The 19,345-nt window shown below is 38.7% G+C and overlaps 2 long non-coding RNA genes across 3 annotated transcripts; one reads left to right on the forward strand and one right to left on the reverse strand.

Annotated features, from left to right (window-relative positions):
- Window positions 1-2,051: 2,051 nt before the first annotated feature.
- On the reverse strand, window positions 2,052-5,663 carry LOC122989788. Its single transcript, XR_006405177.1, has 2 exons — window positions 5,575-5,663; window positions 2,052-3,950 (listed from the first exon to the last, which is right to left on the reverse strand). It is a non-coding gene; the product is annotated as an uncharacterized LOC122989788 (long non-coding RNA).
- A 186-nt stretch (window positions 5,664-5,849) lies between these two features.
- LOC122989686 lies at window positions 5,850-9,403 on the forward strand. 2 transcript variants are annotated; one of them, XR_006405155.1, is made up of 4 exons: window positions 5,850-5,931; window positions 7,539-7,699; window positions 8,685-8,738; window positions 8,877-9,401. It is a non-coding gene; the product is annotated as an uncharacterized LOC122989686 (long non-coding RNA). The 2 variants fall into 2 exon arrangements; XR_006405138.1 differs by lacking the exon at window positions 5,850-5,931 and having other exon boundaries at window positions 7,260-7,699; window positions 8,877-9,403.
- Window positions 9,404-19,345: the final 9,942 nt, after the last annotated feature.

A 19,345-nucleotide genomic window follows, 5' to 3' on the forward strand; every position in this document is an offset into this window, starting at 1 on the left:
ATTTGAGTTACAGGCCCCCTCAGATAGTCAGCAGTCCAGGAAGTGTGATATGGATGTGAGAGGAAAACACCATGATGAATCTTAATAAGTCACAGAGAGCTAACTGTTCAATCATGTGTGTGTTTACAGATTCATTGTTCTGCCAAGGTTTATTTCACATGTACGTGACTGTTGTTGCAAAAATTCAAACAGTGCAAAACAAAAAAATCAGTCTTCATGGTGTGCATGGTTTAGAAGATGGGAAGTTTGGGGGTCTGAATTCAGGGCACATTTTACTCACACATCCGCAAAGACATGTGAGTCTTGCGAGTGTGTTACCATTTCAGTGTTTGTCTGGGGTTTGTTGTTTTACTCTCACTGGGCCCATATAAAGTATCCACGTCATAGTGAAATATTGTCATGTAATTACTCGCTTCTGCTTACACACATGCACACAAACTCAGACTTTGATTACAACCCCTATCCGCCTCGGTTTCACAGAGCTTTTGCTTGCTGGATAACAAATAGTTTATTCCAACCTCACCCCCCCCCCCCCCCAGCCATGCCGTCTTGCTATGGGCAAACATTTTATTTTTCTTTCCCTCTCCTATGTCTGCCTTTCAGTCTCTGTGTGTCTGTCTCTGAAAGATACACAAACTGTACTGTGCAGCTGTAAAATTAATGCGCTCTCCCTCAAACAAACTGTGATGTGCTCAGTTACAAGACATTTTAATCATAACAATCGTTTTTAAATAAATGAAAAGGTCTCAATTTCATTGTATAAAGCAGGCAATAAAGGGCGTGCTATTTAATGTAAATAGTGTTGAATAAATAAGGCTTGACGTGACTGCAATATCATGCAGTCTGTGGGTATATCTGGATATTTCAAAAGGTTAAAAAAAAGGTTATGAAAATATCTGTCCACCACACACTCTCAGAAATACAATACCCATTGTTTCTCTGTTAGTCATATGGTGATTAGCTGCTGCAATACAATACAATACAATAGCTGGTTCCATGTTGAATCCAGTTTGGGGTTGGCAGAATACCCGAGTTTGCTTGGCTTTGACATTAACAAATATCTTATTCAATCTTTTATTTGCCCTTCCTCATTTAGTCAGCAGTGTAGGAAATTTAAAAAATATTTGGGGGTCAACTTTTGCCCTCACTGTTTAAATTAAATTGGGGCATTTACAAAATTTTGGGGGCACTTTTAAAAAAATAGTAATTAGCGCATAAAGTTGCTGTTTTTAATGTGAAATAAGCCCAGATTATGCATACAGTAAGCACCACCTTGTGCCAACATGAGTAAATAAAAAGAATACTACTACTGTTCCAAAGAGAAATGTGTAATCATATGTATGTATGAGAGAACGCAGGAGACAGTTCTGAATATTTAGGCTTTTATTTATCTTCTAATATTCTTCACAGATGTATAATGCATTAGTTTATAGATTAATTTAAAACTCTCAAATATACTAGTTTATGGTCTTTTTTAAACATCCTCTTTAAAAACTGTAGAGGGTCAATTCAAAATATTTGAGGAAATAAAACACAACAACATTAACATAATTGAATTCATGTAACAACAGTGCAAACTGCTAAATATCCATTAAACAACAAACAACTTCAAAAATTGATATACATGGGTTTCACTGTCAGAGTCAGACTCTCTATTTCCATTGTTGCTGCTGTTAATGCAGCAGATTTAGAGGCTGTAGTTCTTTTCTCAAGCAGCTTTATTGCTGGGAGCCTTTGTTGTTTTTCCCCACTTTTCTCTTCCCATTTCTTTACTACAGCCTCTCCTATCCCAACAGCACAATCTTATTGTGGTCACACCGGAGAGATGTATATCACAGTCTTTAACATGTACCAGTTTTTGTTCTTTTTTGAACATCCTCAGAAACTGCAGAGTATGTATTAAAATATTTGGGAAAATAAAAAGGTACTTTACTCAACTGTAAATGTAAACAAGAACCTTACAAACAGCATTTGCATAACTGAATTCAAGTAACACCAGTGCAAATTGCTACAGTAGTAGCCATTAAACAATAAACAACTCAACAAGGCAGTCACAGCAACCAGCCATAGTTCATGGGCCACTCAAGTGGAGTTCATATTATACATGGGTTTCACTATCAGAGTCAGATTCTGTGTCATTTTTTTTCCATTTCTGCTGCTGTTGGTGCAGCTGTTTTACAGGGCTGTGCCCGTTTCCCATATGGTTTTGTTATTGGGCGCCTTTGTCTTTGTCCACTTTTGAACCAGTTCTTCACTGCAGCCTCCACTATCCCAACAGCATCTTCTTCTTGTGGTGCCTCCAGAGAGATGTGCATGAGGTTTTCTACTGTGTCTGTTTTGTGGTTAATTCTCCAGTCTGTCTTTACACGGTTCAGAAGAGAGAAAGCTCTCTCAACTTTTGATGTGGACGATGGCAAGACCTGAATGATCTCACTTACATGAAGCAAGTTAGGAAAATGCTCAGACCAGGCATGGGAGATCTGAGGCCACAGTTCTCCCCACTTAAGACTCCTGTAGTTTCTTCTAATTACTTTCTTGAGACGTGCCCATTCAGGCATTACACATTCAGTAACACATCCATTGGCAATGAGCACCTCCTTGAAGTGTTCCAGCAGCAGTGGTACCTCTTCATTGCCGTAAGTAGCTAAATCATCATCATCAGACTCAGGAGTTTTGTGTCAAACTTCAACATTGCTTGAAGGATTTTGTCTGAGGTTGACTGAAACCTTTGATCCAGGCAGGCAACTAAATCATGGATGAGCTCCTCTCTGGACTTCTGCATTGTTTGTACAGCTTCAGCGTATTTTCCTGTGAGCTTAATGCCCCTGTAATCACCTGTCTTACATGCCATCTTCATGGCTCTTAGTTTCTGTCCATCATGCTTTGCCATGTCTTTCAAAACTTTATCTGTGATACTGACTGCCTCCACAGCTGCTGGGAGAGAGATACCATCTGTCTGGAAGGTAAGTGAGAGGTGTGACAGCTCAGCAAAAACATCAATGTAGAGGCCTATGTGTAGAAGGAAATTGTGAGACCCAATTTTATTAATCCAGCCTCTCACTTTTGCAGCATTACATTTTTTTTTTTATATCCTGGCGTTGGTCACTTCCAATTTCACTCAAATGGGTAATTACAGCTGGGATATTGGCCTCCAGTGACTTAAGTGCTCTTCTATGATGGTCCAACCATCGAACCCCATCGATTCTTGTAGGTGTCATCACAGTTTGCTTGAGAAGGTCTGCCATTTGGTCCAGCTCCCTCAGTCGTTTCCCTGATCCTCTGTAAAAATGCTGTGTAGAAGGACAAGAAACCATCAATCTCTTGACTGAAATAAGTGCCCTGGAATGCGTTCTTGCATGCAAGTTCCAAACGATGACCCACACAGTGAATGCCCATCAGCCATGGCATCTTGTTCTGTAGCTTCACGTAGATCCCCTGTCGACACCCAAAGTTGACACTGGCTCCATCTGTACCAAATCCAACAAGATGTCCTTTCCGTTAAGGCATATTCTTGGAAGTCCAGAGTGACTGCACACACTCCAGGATGCCTTCAGCTGTGTCCTTAACTCCCAAGAATTTCATGACAGGCACACTATTCTCTAAAAATTTGCAGTACAGAACCTCTTTCTCCAAAGTTGAGCTCCCATCCACAAGAATACCGATGTATCTAGATGCTCTGATTTGCTTGGTAATCTCATCCTGTATTTCATCTGCAAGGTACTGAGTAAAGATTTGTGCCTGTTTGGGGTTCTTATATGCATCTTCAAGTTCAACACCATGTCTTTTCTCAAGGGTAATGAGGGCTGGGAAATAAGCAAAGGGCTTTTCATGCTTAGCGATGTGGTATGAAATGTCAAAAAGCTTAACCATTCTGTTGAACACCTCTCTCTTCATGTGACAGACTGCATCTACAATGGGCTCTTTCTCTTTAAGCTGGTTACTCCAAGCATCTGTGAACAGAAAATGTAAATGTGGGGTGTAAATCAATTTATCAGTGCATTTATATGTAATAAAATGTTCTCATATATAATAATTGTCTACATCTTCTAACTAACAACAAAAGCAAATACCAAAAGTTCTGGTTGGGGGAATTATGTCATATTCTCCTACACAAGTCAAAACCAGTCTAACTTCACTCTGATTTCATCATTGTGTCTGATGCATTGTATGCCACAGCCTCAGGTGTTTCACAAAATTACAGAAGCTAGTAGCTACAAGTACTGTCAAATGAGCCAAAATTAGTTTAATATTCCTTCTTTATTGATGCAGTCCTGGAAATAACTTGAGTTGAATTTTATAGCATCTTTTATTTCATCCCCAAGTTTACCCCTGCTGACGTTTTGAGCATGAATGAAATAAGATAATAGACTCGATTATCCAGCACCGCCTCATTGGTTAGTAAAAAATATGTTCTAGATTTGGGACTAAAAGCTCATTTCACTTGATGCACGGAGTCCATTTATGTTAGTCGCTGCCCTTTTTACACAGCCTGATCAAGGCAGGAATATAATATGTACATAATAATACATATAATATGTATAAAAGGTGTAATTCCCTCAAAGCACAGGCAAACACAAGTGGCTTTTGTGCAACTGATTTATTTGTAACTTTCTCTCCAAATCCACCGTGAAAACTACAGACACATACACAAACGGTATAAAGACAAAGTTAGTGAAAATAAAAGCCTTTACAGCATGTGGAAAACAGCTCATCAAAGTAAAATAAAGACAAAAACAAGAATTACCTCGTTGGCTGCGTTCTGCAAATAAGGGAATTATCCTTGGTCCTTGAAGGGTCCTTAAACATTTCACAACCACTTAAATAGGTTGATATTTAGCATGTATCTTAGCTGGAGCACATGTGCATCTTTACTCGCTCATTTCTCCCTTCTCCCGTACGTCAGAACGGCACAACTGGCTTTGCTAAAAAAAAGTGGCTGTTTCACAATAAAAGCTATCTTCTTAAAATAATACAAAACATCAAAGATAACTGAAATATATTGCAAATGACTCAAATGTATTCCAAAAGACAATACTGACATTACAAATTACAAACAACAGTTACAAAAGGTATGGACATGCAATGGGGGGCAGAGTTGCTCCGCTAATAAGCTGACTACGGAGGTCAACACAGAGCCGTATGGACGTCTGTGTAAGGGATAGCTGGCATGGCGGGACAGGGAGCTGACGCCATTGTGTTACACATCATGCCAGGATGCTATGTAAAAGCACACATGGTGGCATTATGCCGGTTCCGTTTGGTTCAGTGTAAAAAAAAGCGAAGGTGGCTTAGTGACGGATCCCCTTTACAGCTATATATATATATATATATATATATATATATATATATATATATATATATATATATATATATATATATATATAATCTGTGTAGAACCGCAAGAATATATATGAGATGAGAGTATACAAGAGGTGGGGTGATTGTGAAACTGCAACAATCACCCCACCTGTCGGCAAGACCCACGTTAGCTAGCCAAATTGCTAACACTGTTGGCTAACGTGCCAGACAAAAACAAAAGACACTATCGTTAGCGTCAATGTTAATGTTACTTACCATAAGCAAATCGATGATGTTTGGTGCCGAAGAGCCAAATACTTTTTGATTCGTCCGCTTCCTTTGACAAAGTCACGATTGCTTTTTCGCGGTTCCAGGCTAATTGGTGGTGGGTGAGCCCTGCATGCCATGCAGTAGATGAGAGTCGTCTTCGACACTTCTTCGACACCAAGCCAGTCTATTTTCCATTTGTCAATGGTTGAAGCCGCAACTTTCTTTGTCGTCTTTATTTTGACTGGTGGTGATGGCCCAGGTTGCTGTCTTCAGGTGAAGCAGCTAATGTCAGAGGCTTTTTGAGGAGGTAGCCGTCCATCCTGGCAGCAAATTTCACTGCAGGTGCAGCAACGCCTCTGTCAGGTATCGTAGTGTGAACAACAGCACTGTTTGAGTTTGTGCGTTGAAATTGAAACGGAAATTTAAATTAAATTAATTGAATGAAAATAAAATGATGGCTTCATGTAGAATTAGGATATTGACCTAAACTGGTAAATATAAAATTATCTTTTTTCAAAATATTGGGGGTAATTTTTGCCCCTGATCACGGTTTTTAGGGGCATTCTGAGATTTCTTTGGGCATTTTTGCCCTTGCCCCCGTTAATTTCCGACGCTGGTTTCCAACAATTTTCAAACCCCGAGATGTCTGTAATTTAATCAAAGAAACGGACCATTTCATTTGGTCGCATGTCAATAGCGTCATACGCCTCTACCAAAGAGTAGACACGCACAATGGCGTCTACGAAAGGGTAATTTACACACATACAAGATAATATACCAGCGTTGTAGTTGCTCCACTGAAACAGTTATAAGTTGACTTTTATTCAGTTTAAAGCCACATTTTCATGATAAATTCAGGTCGCTTTTAACCATACCTTTTAGCCGGAAGAAGGATTTTAGTCATTGGACGTCTGGATCTTAAGTTATCAGAGAAATAAACTGGGCAAACATTAGCAGCAGCTCGGCTAACAGCCCCTCCAGGAAGTTCGGTGGTCACCAAACATTGTTTGAGAAATACTGATTTTTTTTAAGGTGAAACAGCTTTAATTAGTATTTTTAACGATTTTAATCTGTTTGCACGTTTGTTTTTTGGAGAGGATGAGACCTCTATGGATAATTCGGCTCGGAGAAACCGACCGAACGTTATAAGAAAAATAAACCGAACAAGTGTTAGCAGCAGCTCGGCTAACAGCCCGTACCAGACGTCCGGTCGTCGCGGTACGTCGTCGGAGAAACACTGATTTTTTGGGTAAAACAGCTTTAGTTAGTATTTTAATTATTTCAATCTGCGTGTGCGTTTGTTTCTGGAGAGAAAGAGACCTCTGTGGATAATTCGGCTCCCGGGAGAGACCGGCTGAACGTCTGGATCTTAAGTTATAAGAGAAATAAACCGAACAAGTGTTAGCTGTTCAGCCCGTACCGGACGTCTGGTGGTCGCCGTACATCGTCGGAGAAACACTGATTTTTTTAGGTGAAACAGCTTTATTCAGTGTTTTTACCTGTAATCTCCAGGTCCATTTGTTCTGGAGAGGAGGAGACCTCTGCGGGTAATTCGGCTCCCGTTAAAAACATCCCGAATGATTAACACTGGAGTAGTCCTATCCCGACGAAGCTGGTTATTTAACAACGAAGACAACAACTCCCATGATCCCTTGCTACTTCACACCGTCATCACACGCCGTCTTTTTTATTGTTATTGTTTTGATTGAGAGACCCCTAGCGGCTGAAATTACATATTGTGCGTTTAATTCATACATGTATACTTTCAAGGCCAGCTGTAGAGAATATTTGTTTGATGCCCAGTTAGTTGCAGAAAGGTGGACAAAGACATACTTCCTCAAAAGTTACAAGATGTAAAAGTAATGTGTCTTGTGTATCAAAGTTAGTAATTGCCTGCTAAAAAGGTGTCAAGTCTACTGAAAAGTTGTTTGTAATGCATATTCTGACACTTTGTATCTCTTCTCAACAAGTGATCAGTTTGACCAGTGGCTGCAAGCTCTTAGGGACTTAGAAGAAAAGTGGTACTGTACTGACTGTTCAACAAGTATTGGCCACAGTGAGGTTGCTCTGCCTGCCAAGGATGCAAGTCTCAACATTTCTAGTCTGTCCACCACTCTACAAACACTATCAAGTAAGCACATTTCATTATAGGTTAAAAATATCATATTCTGACAGTCTTTTAAAAAATTATAAAGTTTACAAAGTGTACAAGTTTTATTCTGGTGATATTCAAATGATGTTCTTGATGCTGTCCTTGGTTATCTGCCCACACAAGATACCACACTCACCAACTCTGCTTTGTTGACCAGCAATCCTCCAACAGAGTTTTCTTGCAATTCATCACTGTTACCTTCTAAAACAGATGCTACAGCAGCACCTGCCAGTGAGTTCTCTTTGTCTGTATAATAACATTAATTGTAAAGCACCTTTCATACAAGAAATGCAGCTTGAAGTGCTTTACATCAAAAGAAATTACATGCACCAAGTGTTTCACATGAAAAGGACAGAAAAAGAACATAAAAGCATTAAAAAAAAACAAAAAACAAAACATTAATGTAACATAAGATGGAAAATAAAACCTACGTGATAACATTTATAAAAAATAAGATAAAATAAAGTGAAAATACAATACATAGAATGCATACTTCTGTGGTGATAATTTGAGACTTAATAAGTAAAAACTCAAAAAGTATTTCACCATGTGCACAGAATCTGTAAATTGGCACCTAGGTCTCTGAAGCCATAAGCAAACAGAACCTCACCACCGGTCTTGATTAATCGAAATAAGCTTCTTTCAGCTTACCCCAGAAAGTCTTCCCACGGGTTTAACCTCACTGTTGGTCTTATCAGTGTCAGGCGCAACCCAAAGCTGCCCCGTACAGAAATCATCCTTAGTGGTGCTGTGGGAGTTAAAAACACACTCTGGATCACTCTTACTGGACCTTGCTGATGTAACCATCGGTCAACTTTATGTCTACCCAGCTATCAGCCAACCAGTGTACCTGCTGCTGCATCTACTAGTCAACAAGTGTCTACTCCTGCTCATACTCCACTTAAACAAATAATGTGCTCACCTGTAGCATCCCACCAGTCACCTGTGCAATCTATGCCTACAGCTGGACATGTCATTCCCAACAGAACACCAGCTGAAGGGTGAAAAGTATGTATTGGTAAGTTTCAGAAATTTAGACCATGTTTTAGTTTTAGTAGTTTGACTTAATTGCGAGGATATTGTGTGCTCATTATTGAATTGTATGTTTTATATTGAATCTAGCCATTTAAACATTGTCTTTGCCTTGTATTTTCAGTCAGTGGTCTTGGGCTTGCTGATTGGAGTAGATTGTGCTGACAAAGTACTCTCAACCAAGAAAAAGGTCAAGAAGGGGAATTTATTACCTGTTGCTCAAGTCCCCATAAAGTTGATCGATGAAAACATTCCAGTCGAAGCCCTTGTAAGGAGATGTTTTTACAGACACTAGCTGGCAACAGCAACAGAGACCTTGTTGAAAACACTGAGGCAACAAGGACAGTATACTGTAAGTGTGAGGTCTGAAACATTTCAGACATAGAGAAGAGAAGGTCAATACTGTGAGATGGCTGGTACCATTTTTCCTTTGCAGGAATTGTTGAAGTGCCTTCATACCGCTTTTGTTTCTGCACATCATGCTACAACTAGTCAGACTTTGTGGTGGTACAGTATATTGATTGCTAAATGCAATATTGGTTGGCAACAGATTAATATTTCAATATCCCATTTCTTTGTATTAGGGGTGTGCCTGAATACAAATACATTATTCGGCAAAGCACAAATAGTGGGTTTTATACGAATATTTGTTTCATACAAATATTTTAAAAATTATTTGTTTTTGGGATAAAAAAAAAAACTGTCAAATACCAGCATGCAGGTCAGTTATATCGCTATCTCAGGCTGTCTCCTCTGCTCTGTTGTTACGTCTGTCAACAAGTCTCAACAAGGGGAGTCACATTCACCTGCTACATGACACACATTTCCTAATTTGGACATCTGGTGTTCCCCAGAGATAAAGCTGAGCTACAGACACAAGCAAAGTGCTCCCAAGGGACTCTCCATAACCTGTTGTTCCCCTTCTCCTTTCCACAAAGTTAGGTTGTCAAAAATAGGCAATAAGTGAAAAGTGCAAAGCAGTAATCACCTTTGAAGTTCTTTCCTACGCAGACGTTACATGCAGTGCTGTGTCTGTGCTATGGGTGTATAAATAGGTAGAGGTCTGTCTGCAATGAGGTGATGAGTAAAGTTAAGCTCAGTAGTCAGTGCAGTCGTTTATGATCTGGGAGACTCCATTCTGAGACCCGGTGTGGCGACCTCCTTCGTAAGGTAGTTTATTCATGAACACTTATTCTAACACTTTAATTTTCTAAAATTAGAGGTGTAATAAAAACAAAAACAGGATTTTTAAGCCTCTTTCCACTTTTATTCGAATACAAATACAAATAATTTTGCTGTCTTTACTTGTATTAATTGTACTAAGATGTAGATGTTACTGTTCTATGTTACCTGCATGCCCTACATGTATGCTAAGATGGAGCAGTTCAACTTGTATAAAACTGAAATGACTAAATATTTAACACAGCAAAGTTAAATATTTTATTGATTCACTCTGCATTTTTGTTGTCATACATCATAAAGATTGAAGAAGAATGGTTGAATACAAATTACACAAGAAATAACAAGAAACAAAGTATTAGTATATGAATCCTAATACTAAGCTAGTGAATGGCTCTCTGAGGACATTATAATTTTCTTTATTATTTCCTTATATTGGAACATACTAGAGAAATATAAATGACAAATACAGTTGTATAAAACTATAATCAGATGATCCAGTTTCCAAAATGTTTGCACCAGAAAGTAAACTTTGTTTCTTAATATGACTGTACTCTCTCATTTATTAGACCCACTTTTCAGAGTAGAGAATATTACAAGAAGGCCTGGTATCTCCCCTTCCTTGGGGTTGTATATTGCACATCCATATTCCCTCCTGCCAAACATGTTCACCACTGACTGTAGCCTCTTGCATACAGAGCAATAACTCTGTTACTTGATGACATGGAAGAATTTATTTTTCTGTGACAACAAAGTATGGGCTATGGTCATGGCAGGCATCATCCGTATGGTCTATGCTACAAGAGGTCTGGCAATAAATTTCGGATACCCATGCTGTCCCAATTGAACAAACTACTATCAGCAAAGAAAACCAGTCTGGACCAACAGCCTGTGAACTACTGGCATGGAATCCTGTTCCTTGTCAATAGTCAGTTAATTATTGCATCAGTTCCATAGCTGTAGCCGGTGCCTTCAAAAAAAACGTCCCGACTCGCAGTTGGAAACATAACACTTGTGGATGGAAATGGGATGCAAACAGTGGTCTTGTGCAGCAGCTATCTAGCCATCCACCCAACCTGCCTCCTCCTAACAAAGAAGTCACCTTATATTGAAGTCATGTGAACAGCGTCACTTCCCTGGGTCATAATTACTATAGCCACATAGGCGATGGCGTCTGTCACATGAACATAACTAAAGCTAATTTTTGGCGACTGAATTTATTACCTATAGTGTCATTTTTCTTGAGAGGACAGGCTCATGCAAACACTTTTGCGTGAAACTCAGGTTCTCAATAGCCCATCCACCAGTATGGACCAGTATTCCTGGGGATATTGAGCTGAGTTAAAACATGTGATGTCACTGATCACTTCAGGTCAATTTTAGGTCAGAATCTCACAGATAATGTTTTATTAATGACATAAAATTGTTTTAATCCTATCAATGAAAAAAAAATTGTGAGCTGCCTCTATTATCTCAAAGTGACATACATATTTTTTCAGGCGTATCTTTGCTTGTTCATCTCATTTTCATGTTGTAGCTACAGGTTGGGTCATTTTTCAGCCAACAAAATGTGATTTACAGATCTCAATTAAATCTTTGAGTTCTAATTACAAATGTTGAAAGTTGACCCTAAATACTTCAGACTGGACTACAATGGTTTAGTGGATTCTGATTCCATAAAATGCAGTAAAATCCCAACCTTGTATCCATTAATTTATTTCTTTCTGTTCAACATGTGACAATTATTGGCTTGCATAAAAAATTACACCAATTTGCCAAAAATTAATTCTGTTTTTTAATTATTTCTACACTAATGTGATAGACCTGTCAATAGACCTGTTTATTTCAGCATACTATCTAGTTGACGTTTCCCATGTTTTCTTAACTTCACCTGCCAGTTAATTGGAGATTAAGCTAATGCTGCAGTGCTGTAGGGTTTATTAAGTGACTTGTGTGTGTTGTTGGAGGTTAAATTAGAGTGTGACCTTGCCTAAATGAGAGAGAGTGCTTTAGTTGAGATCATTCCAGTTTCTCAATGTGTCCTTTTACTGTAATGTTATCCATTATTTTCTCATTGCTTGACTGATTTATATTCCATTATCGAACCATTTGCCATTGTCAAATTATCATGGTTGCCAGCTGAATCTTTTTATATTTGATGTTTCTCCACCTTGGCAATAACTACTTCTTTGAATTGTAAATTAAAACAAAGAATGAACTGGGGAAGCTAAAAATGAATAGACAATAAAAAGTGAAAGAAAAAGCAAACATTGACAGGTATGGAGTGAGAAAGAGTGAGGGCTGAAGAAAGGCAGGGGAAAGTGGCGTGTGGAGGATTTGGGTTTGATGGAGATGGAAAAAGAAAAAACAGAAGGAGGCAGTTTCAGTGAGAGTGATTGCACTGTGAAAGGAGGAGGGGTTTACCTAGCCAATAGAGCAGACGAGGAGAAAGCAAACAACTCTGCAGCTGCAAAAACAGCAATAAGCCTTTCTTGATCATGCAGCAGTGTTTTTTTTTTTTCTGTTGGTAGCTTGTATTAGTGCTCTGGGTAATAATAGAGCCCGATGAGTCATATATAACCTCAACCTTCCACGTGCGCTCCATGTGCAAGTGGAACATTTCTGTAACCTTTACTTATCCAGGTAATTTTTAGCTCCATGCTGTTTTCCAGTTCAGCTTCATCTTGGCATTGATAGCCACCTACATCTTTTTACTGGTTTCCACTGAGAAGTAAAATGGGCTACACACTGCACACTAGAACAGTGAGGGGGTTACCCTGTACACACACATTTTCCTGGTTTGTTCTTTGATTTTAAAGTTCAGTCATGATTGATTTGACATGTGTGTTAATAATACATGTACATTGACAATGGCATGTGTAATGGACCACTGTGGGGCAGCAAACACACCTCAAATTGCCACTCTGTAAGAAACACAACAGAAGAGCCACAAAGTGTTGACTGAGAGGATTCATCACATTGCTTTACCATAATTCATGAGGAAGACAAAATAGACTGTCAACAGCATCATTTGACACGATAAATATGAACTCATGATTGAATGTTATAATCATGTGAAATGCATGCAATCACTTGTTTTTGTCTTCTGTGTCACATCCAGTATATGTATGCATAATTTCCTGGGCTCCAACAGTAACAATGAATGGTAATTATTTCTTGAGAGGTAAATACAGAATGGAAATACACCAAATAGTGATTGCCAAAATATGCCAGCCATAAATAATGTGGATTAAAAATGGGGTTTGATTGGAGCTTCCTGGTAGCCAAATGGTAACCGTACATGCCACATAACTGCAACCTTCCTGGTTCAATTGCTCATACCCATCTCACTCCCCATGTTTCCTGTCTGCCTCTTCACTGCCCACCATCCAATAAAAAAGGCAAAAAAACATGGGGTTTGATTAATGAAAATCTTAAAGATCCCCTCCAGACATTTTTTATGACAAAAATAGTCTGCTTTGTATAATTATGTCTGATATGGTTTTTCCACAAAAAACTTAATTTAGCTGGTTAAAAATTCTTAAAATGACATCTGCTCCTTCTTTCTAATTGAAGGGTTAGGGTTAGGAATCCAGAATCATCTATGAATATGTAAATTTTGTTCATTTAAAAACTTTAAATGCTATACATAAGAAGTCTCCTATGTCACTGAAAAATCTAATCTCAGTTTTTGCTTCAAATGCCCTCATTTCACTTGTGTTAGATGAATATTGGACCACAATTTGTTTCCAAACTAGTTGTGATTTCACAAACCATGCTTGTACTGTAGGTAAACATCCACTCAAACTTTTTGCCCTCTTCACATAAAATATGGTCATTTCTTTTCCACTGCACAAAACAAACTAGAAAGTCTGCATACTGTGACTTATGCAGAAAAGATTATTTAAAGCACAGACGTTTTGGGCCAAGCCCTTCCTCAGTGTGCTTGTATGATTTTTTACAAACTCTCACACCTGATGATTTTTCCTTAACATGTTTTTTGTAAAGATCCATGGGGAAACTATGCATTGATTGTTTATGTCCTTGTGCTACTATTGTAAATTTCCTTGATCCTATGGATGGTTATAACACATTTATCTTGTTAACTAATCAGTCTGATCTCTCTGTATTGTCACCATCTGCACGTTGTTGGTATCTAACAAGCATGCTGAGGAAGGGCTCAGCCTGAAACGTCCATGCATTCAATAATCTTTTTCGTAAGACATGGTTTGCAGACTTTCCAGTTAGTTTTTGTCGATTTTGAAACTCTAGCACCAGTGCCTTTTTAATTGAAAGAGAAGAAGACAGTTGAGCGTGTATCCTCAATTTTTTTAAAAATTTTTTTCATTGTCAATGTAAAAAAAAAAAAAATCAGTGCAGGTTTAAATTGAAGTTTGTTTGGATTTTTTTTTTGTTTGTTTGTTTGTTTGTTTGTTTTATGGGGGCTTTTACATTAGGAAAGCTGATATTACTGTTGTATTCTTTATTTCCTTATTAAACTCCCATGTCTGTAGTAACTCTCCTACGGCAGCTCTTGACTAGCATTGAATGCCTAGTACTTTTAAAACTGTGGCTGCATTATTGGTCATTAGACAGTTTTTAATATACATTTGCGGATGGAACTGTGTCTCAGTGGTGAGATTTGTCACTTCGATATAAAACTGTTCAGAAGTGAAGTTTCTTTGTATGAGTTTCCTCTAACAGTCCAACATCTCCAGCTGTCTTTCTATGTCTATCTAAAATATATGTCTATCTATTATTCCTCTGACAGACTGTGCTGTGTTCCTTTATCACATGCTTCCTGGGATCTGAAGTTAGAGAATAAGAATAAATTGACATTTTGATTAGCCAAGTAGCTTACAATTAGCAAGCATGTAGCTGTAGTGTTCAGCTAAATCTTTTTTTATTGTTTTCTGTGAAATTAATTGTTTAATTAAACCACCAACTAATTAAACACTAAATTTTCTTAGTAACGATCTGATTTTATGGGCCAATTTTGGAGCCACTTGTGAAAACAATGTCTACATTTGCTATAAAATATGCTCCTTACACAGTGTGCTGACAGCAACAATCGCTTTATGAAGTATGCGAAGAAATTCCCCCTGGTCTTTCATCTTAATCGGTCAGATCCCCCAGTCATTCAGTTCCGCTGTCCCATATTGTCGGACCCCTTGGACAGCGACTACACACACACACTTATCTCTCACTATGTATTCTCCTGTTCTCCAGAGAGCTTCGTTCTGTCCTTCCTGGAGCCAGCCTTTTCATCTTTTTTTCGCTCACATCTTTGCCACACTCACTCTGCTCTCTCTTTCTGTCTCCTTTTTTTTCCCCTCATCGCATCTCTCTTTCATCTTTGACCCTTTCTTTTCGTTGGGTCATTGATCTTTCTGGCTCTCACCGTGCTCTTTGCTGAGCTCTATTCTTCTAAACTCCTCCATCTATCTCCTCTTTCACTTGCTTGACCTTTATCTGTTTTTTTTTTCCTCCACCTCTGAGTTTGTTAAAGAATATCAAAAAGTCGTCATGTCTGTCATTTCTCTTCCTGTCTGTCTGGCCTCTGTGTCTTTCCCTTTCACCCCTTTCTATGTCTGTCTCTGCCCAACAGATCATCCAGTTGGGTCGTTTGCCAGGTTATACTAAACCTTTGCCAGCCAGGTGGCACTCATAGATAAAGAACTCATGTGTGCATGAGGTTGTGCGTGTGTGTGTGTGTGTTTGTACCTCTGCTAGATTGTGTTTGTGTGTGTGTGTGTGTGTGTGTTTGCCTCTGTGCATATGTGTTTTGTGTTTGCATTCGTGAATGTGTGAGAGAGAGAAAGAGAAAGCACAGTGAGAGAGAGCTTTGATTCCACTGCATTTCTCTCCTGGAGGCATTTGCTACCTTCTTCCAATCTCTCTGTTTATCAAGCTAAGATGCTCAGCGAGAGGCTGCTGAGGCAACTAGATAACGCCCCCCCCCCCCCCCCCCCCCCCCCCCCCCCCCCCCAACACTCACACACACACACACACACACACATACGCTTTTCCCCAACCATCCTCCCCAGCATCCCTCTCCACGGCAAAGCCCAATAATATATAGAAAAGCACACAAACACCCATACCTCTTCACCTACACACCCTCCCTCTGACGCCGGCTGAGTGCTGTGCTATCCTGAGGCAGTGTGGCAGGCACACATAGAGGCTTAAGATGTGAAAGGGAAGGTAAAAAAGGGAGGAGACATAATAACAGACTCTATCAGCAGATATCCACCCTCCCTTCGCTTGTCATTCAAACGCCGTCTACCAGAAGACCTAACGTTTTCACTCAGAGAGACTCACACTTTCAGCTGCCAAATTGGGTTTGCGCCTCAGTTTACACAGTGAAGCAGCTGCCAAATTCTGCAAAGTTGGCTCCCAATCAAAAAGAAAAAAAAAGCATGATGTTTCAAAAGTGCACAGTTTTGACTAATTTAAGAAGGAATGTCTGTAGAATCCTTGGAGAAGAATTGCCATGTGTCTATATGTCAGAAATGCTTGTCAGAATATTGATTGGGATTGAAATAACAGTTGCAGCATTGGTTGCCTGAGTGAGTCTTTCCCAGAGAATGTGGACATGAAATGGGTCCTAAAAATGCTCTGATTAACCAGCAGTGCATGTGCATGTGCTCATCAGTTTTTGACAGAAGAAATCATGAAAGTCTGGAGAATTCAATTCGAACCTCTTGGACGTGTTGTCCAACAGGCTTTAATCTGATAATTATCTCCAAATCTCTTGATGTGTTTTGGAATATTATCAACATGCCAATCAGAGTCATGAAAGCAAAACAGCATGTAAGCCTTGTTACTGAGAGATATCTTCTAGCAGGTCAACAATTAAATATTGCATTCAGGTTATATCTGGTTTAATGCAAAGTCATTCCTTATTTTGCCTTTGGCTGGGGCTCTATATCTCCCTCGTATAAAACCACACCAACTGACAAAAGCAAACTGGAGTCACCGGAAAGTTACTGAAGCAGTTTTACTCTTTGATGTGTGCAGAAAATAAAAGTTGAGAGCACAATATTTCTCAACCCACAGTGAACAAGCTGTGAGAGTGTTTCTGTATTCTTTATGTGTCTCACTATTGCATAGTGTGAGTATTCCAATCCAAATGTGCTGGAAAATTTCACAAAAGTTGGAAAAGAAAATGTTAGTGTAACGTAGATTCTCTCATCATACATTTTAAGGCCAAATGTGTGTGGACACCTCTATATTCTATGGTACAGCATACAATGGAATTTGACTGGCTGGCAGAGAACCCTGACCTCAACCCTATCTAACACCTTTGGGATGGACTGAAACACAGATTGTGAGCAAGGCCTTATCGCCCAACATCACTGATGCTCTTGTGGCTGAATGGGAGCAAAATTCCTGCAACCAGATTTCAAAATCTGGTGAAAAACCTTTGCAGAAGAGTGGAGGCTAATAGCATAGTAATATCCATAAATTTAAAAAAAAAAAAAAAAAAAAAAATATATATATATATATATATATATATATATATATATATATATAATGTGTAATGTTTGAGTGTCCACACACTTTTGGTTATGTAGTGCATGAATATGTACTGTATACTGAAAGGCCTAACATTCTGCATTCAGTTGCTTTAAGTAAACACAGTATGTCTTGGAAACGTGTGTTGTACTGCTGCATGTGCATATATTAATGATGAAGACAACATGAGATAACTGATCGTGTTATCTCATGTTTGTCCTATTTTTAAAAGATCCATCAAACCCTGTCTTTTTAGTGGAGATTGTGCCTTTTAAAAAAAAACCACTGTAGTGGATTCTATTGCACACACACACACACACACACACACACAGGCACACCGGTACTGTATATGACAGGTGCACAGTCACCACAGGAGCAAACTGTGGGTTTGCAAGTGCCAAGGTGTGCATGCCACACAGAGAGGCAGTGGCTTTTTTGAAAGTAACCGTTCATGTTCTGTCTACTGATCTATCTCACGAGAGAGTCGAGTTCAGATTTAACAATAGCAGATCTCCTCTTGCCATTGCATCAAATTTAACAGGTTTTTTTAGCCACAAACAGCCAAAGGAGGAGATCCCTGACTGACTTTCTGACTGCCGACACAGACTTTTTTGTGTATAGCGTGTCTGTGTACTCATGTTTGTTATGTTTGTTTTTGACAGCTCAGACTGACATCTAAACTTAGCGGGAACTGAAGTTGTCTCTCTTACTGCATAACTGTGTATAATTCTGGACAAACACAATTTAGAAACATATAAAAGAGACTTGCAGGAATTTGGTTTGTTTCCCTTGGTCTGAGTTTTTCCATTAACTGTATAGTCTTGCCATCTGTGCATTTTCTTTTGTGTAGTGCACCTGGGATTCACTCTATTTTCTATGGAGAGACCTCGAGACTCTCTGTTTGTGAGCATAGAGCGAATGAAAAGTAGCAGAGGGAACCTGAACAGCTGAGGGCAGCCTTTTCACTGCTTAGCACAACTTGCTGTAACAAATTTGGAGGGCTTTATTGTTTCATTCATGAACAATCATAACAATCATAAGCAAAGCTTACTTAAAACCCATTTACTCCATTTCCCCAGGTTATATATATATATATATATATATATATTTTTTTTTTTTTATAGGATAAAATGACTTTTGTGAAAATGATTTTTGTCTGATTAAACTGAAATATGGATATTATCTCAGTCAGTTGTTATTGGCTATCAACCAGCATTCAAAAATTTGTCCTGTAAAGTGCCATTCAAGCGGACGTTTTTTTTCTATATATATAAAAAAACATCTTGTGCAAGCCTTTATAAATGCAGATGTGTATGTGTGCGCACAGAAGTTAATGTGAGCCGACAGGCTAAAAACAAACTATATGAATAAAACATGTAAGATAGTCTTTTCATCTTCGCTCTGCTTTTCTAATGCTCATTACTTCTTACTTCCCCTATATCTCTTTGTTGCTCCTTCTCTTTCTGCTCCTAACTTCTGTGCAGTCACAGTAGGCCCAAGGGCACAACCTTGAAACCATGGCAAACTGTAGCACCTTCATTAGAAAGTTTTCCAGACAAAAGCATGGCTTTAAAGCAGATTATTATTTGGGTGTAGTTCTGCTGAAATCGTTTAATCTTTATTTATTTAAAAATAAAAGTTTAGTGTGTTTCTATAGTGTAAAACATTTTTAATATCTTCAGAGTGAAAATTATGACATTTCTTGATTTTATTTTCATCTTCATTTTTGCTGTCATGGTTAGATAAATAATATACTAGAAATCACTCAGAGCACACACCTTTACCAAGGCGACACAAACTTTCAATTTTCTTATGTTAATCATGGTAAAGGTTTAGTTTTACTTCGAATTTGCTACATAATACACATAGCATAATACACATGCTGAGTTTTGTAGA

This window comes from Thunnus albacares, chromosome 1, assembly GCF_914725855.1.
Source record: "Thunnus albacares chromosome 1, fThuAlb1.1, whole genome shotgun sequence".
Classification (NCBI taxonomy): Eukaryota; Metazoa; Chordata; class Actinopteri; order Scombriformes; family Scombridae; genus Thunnus; species Thunnus albacares.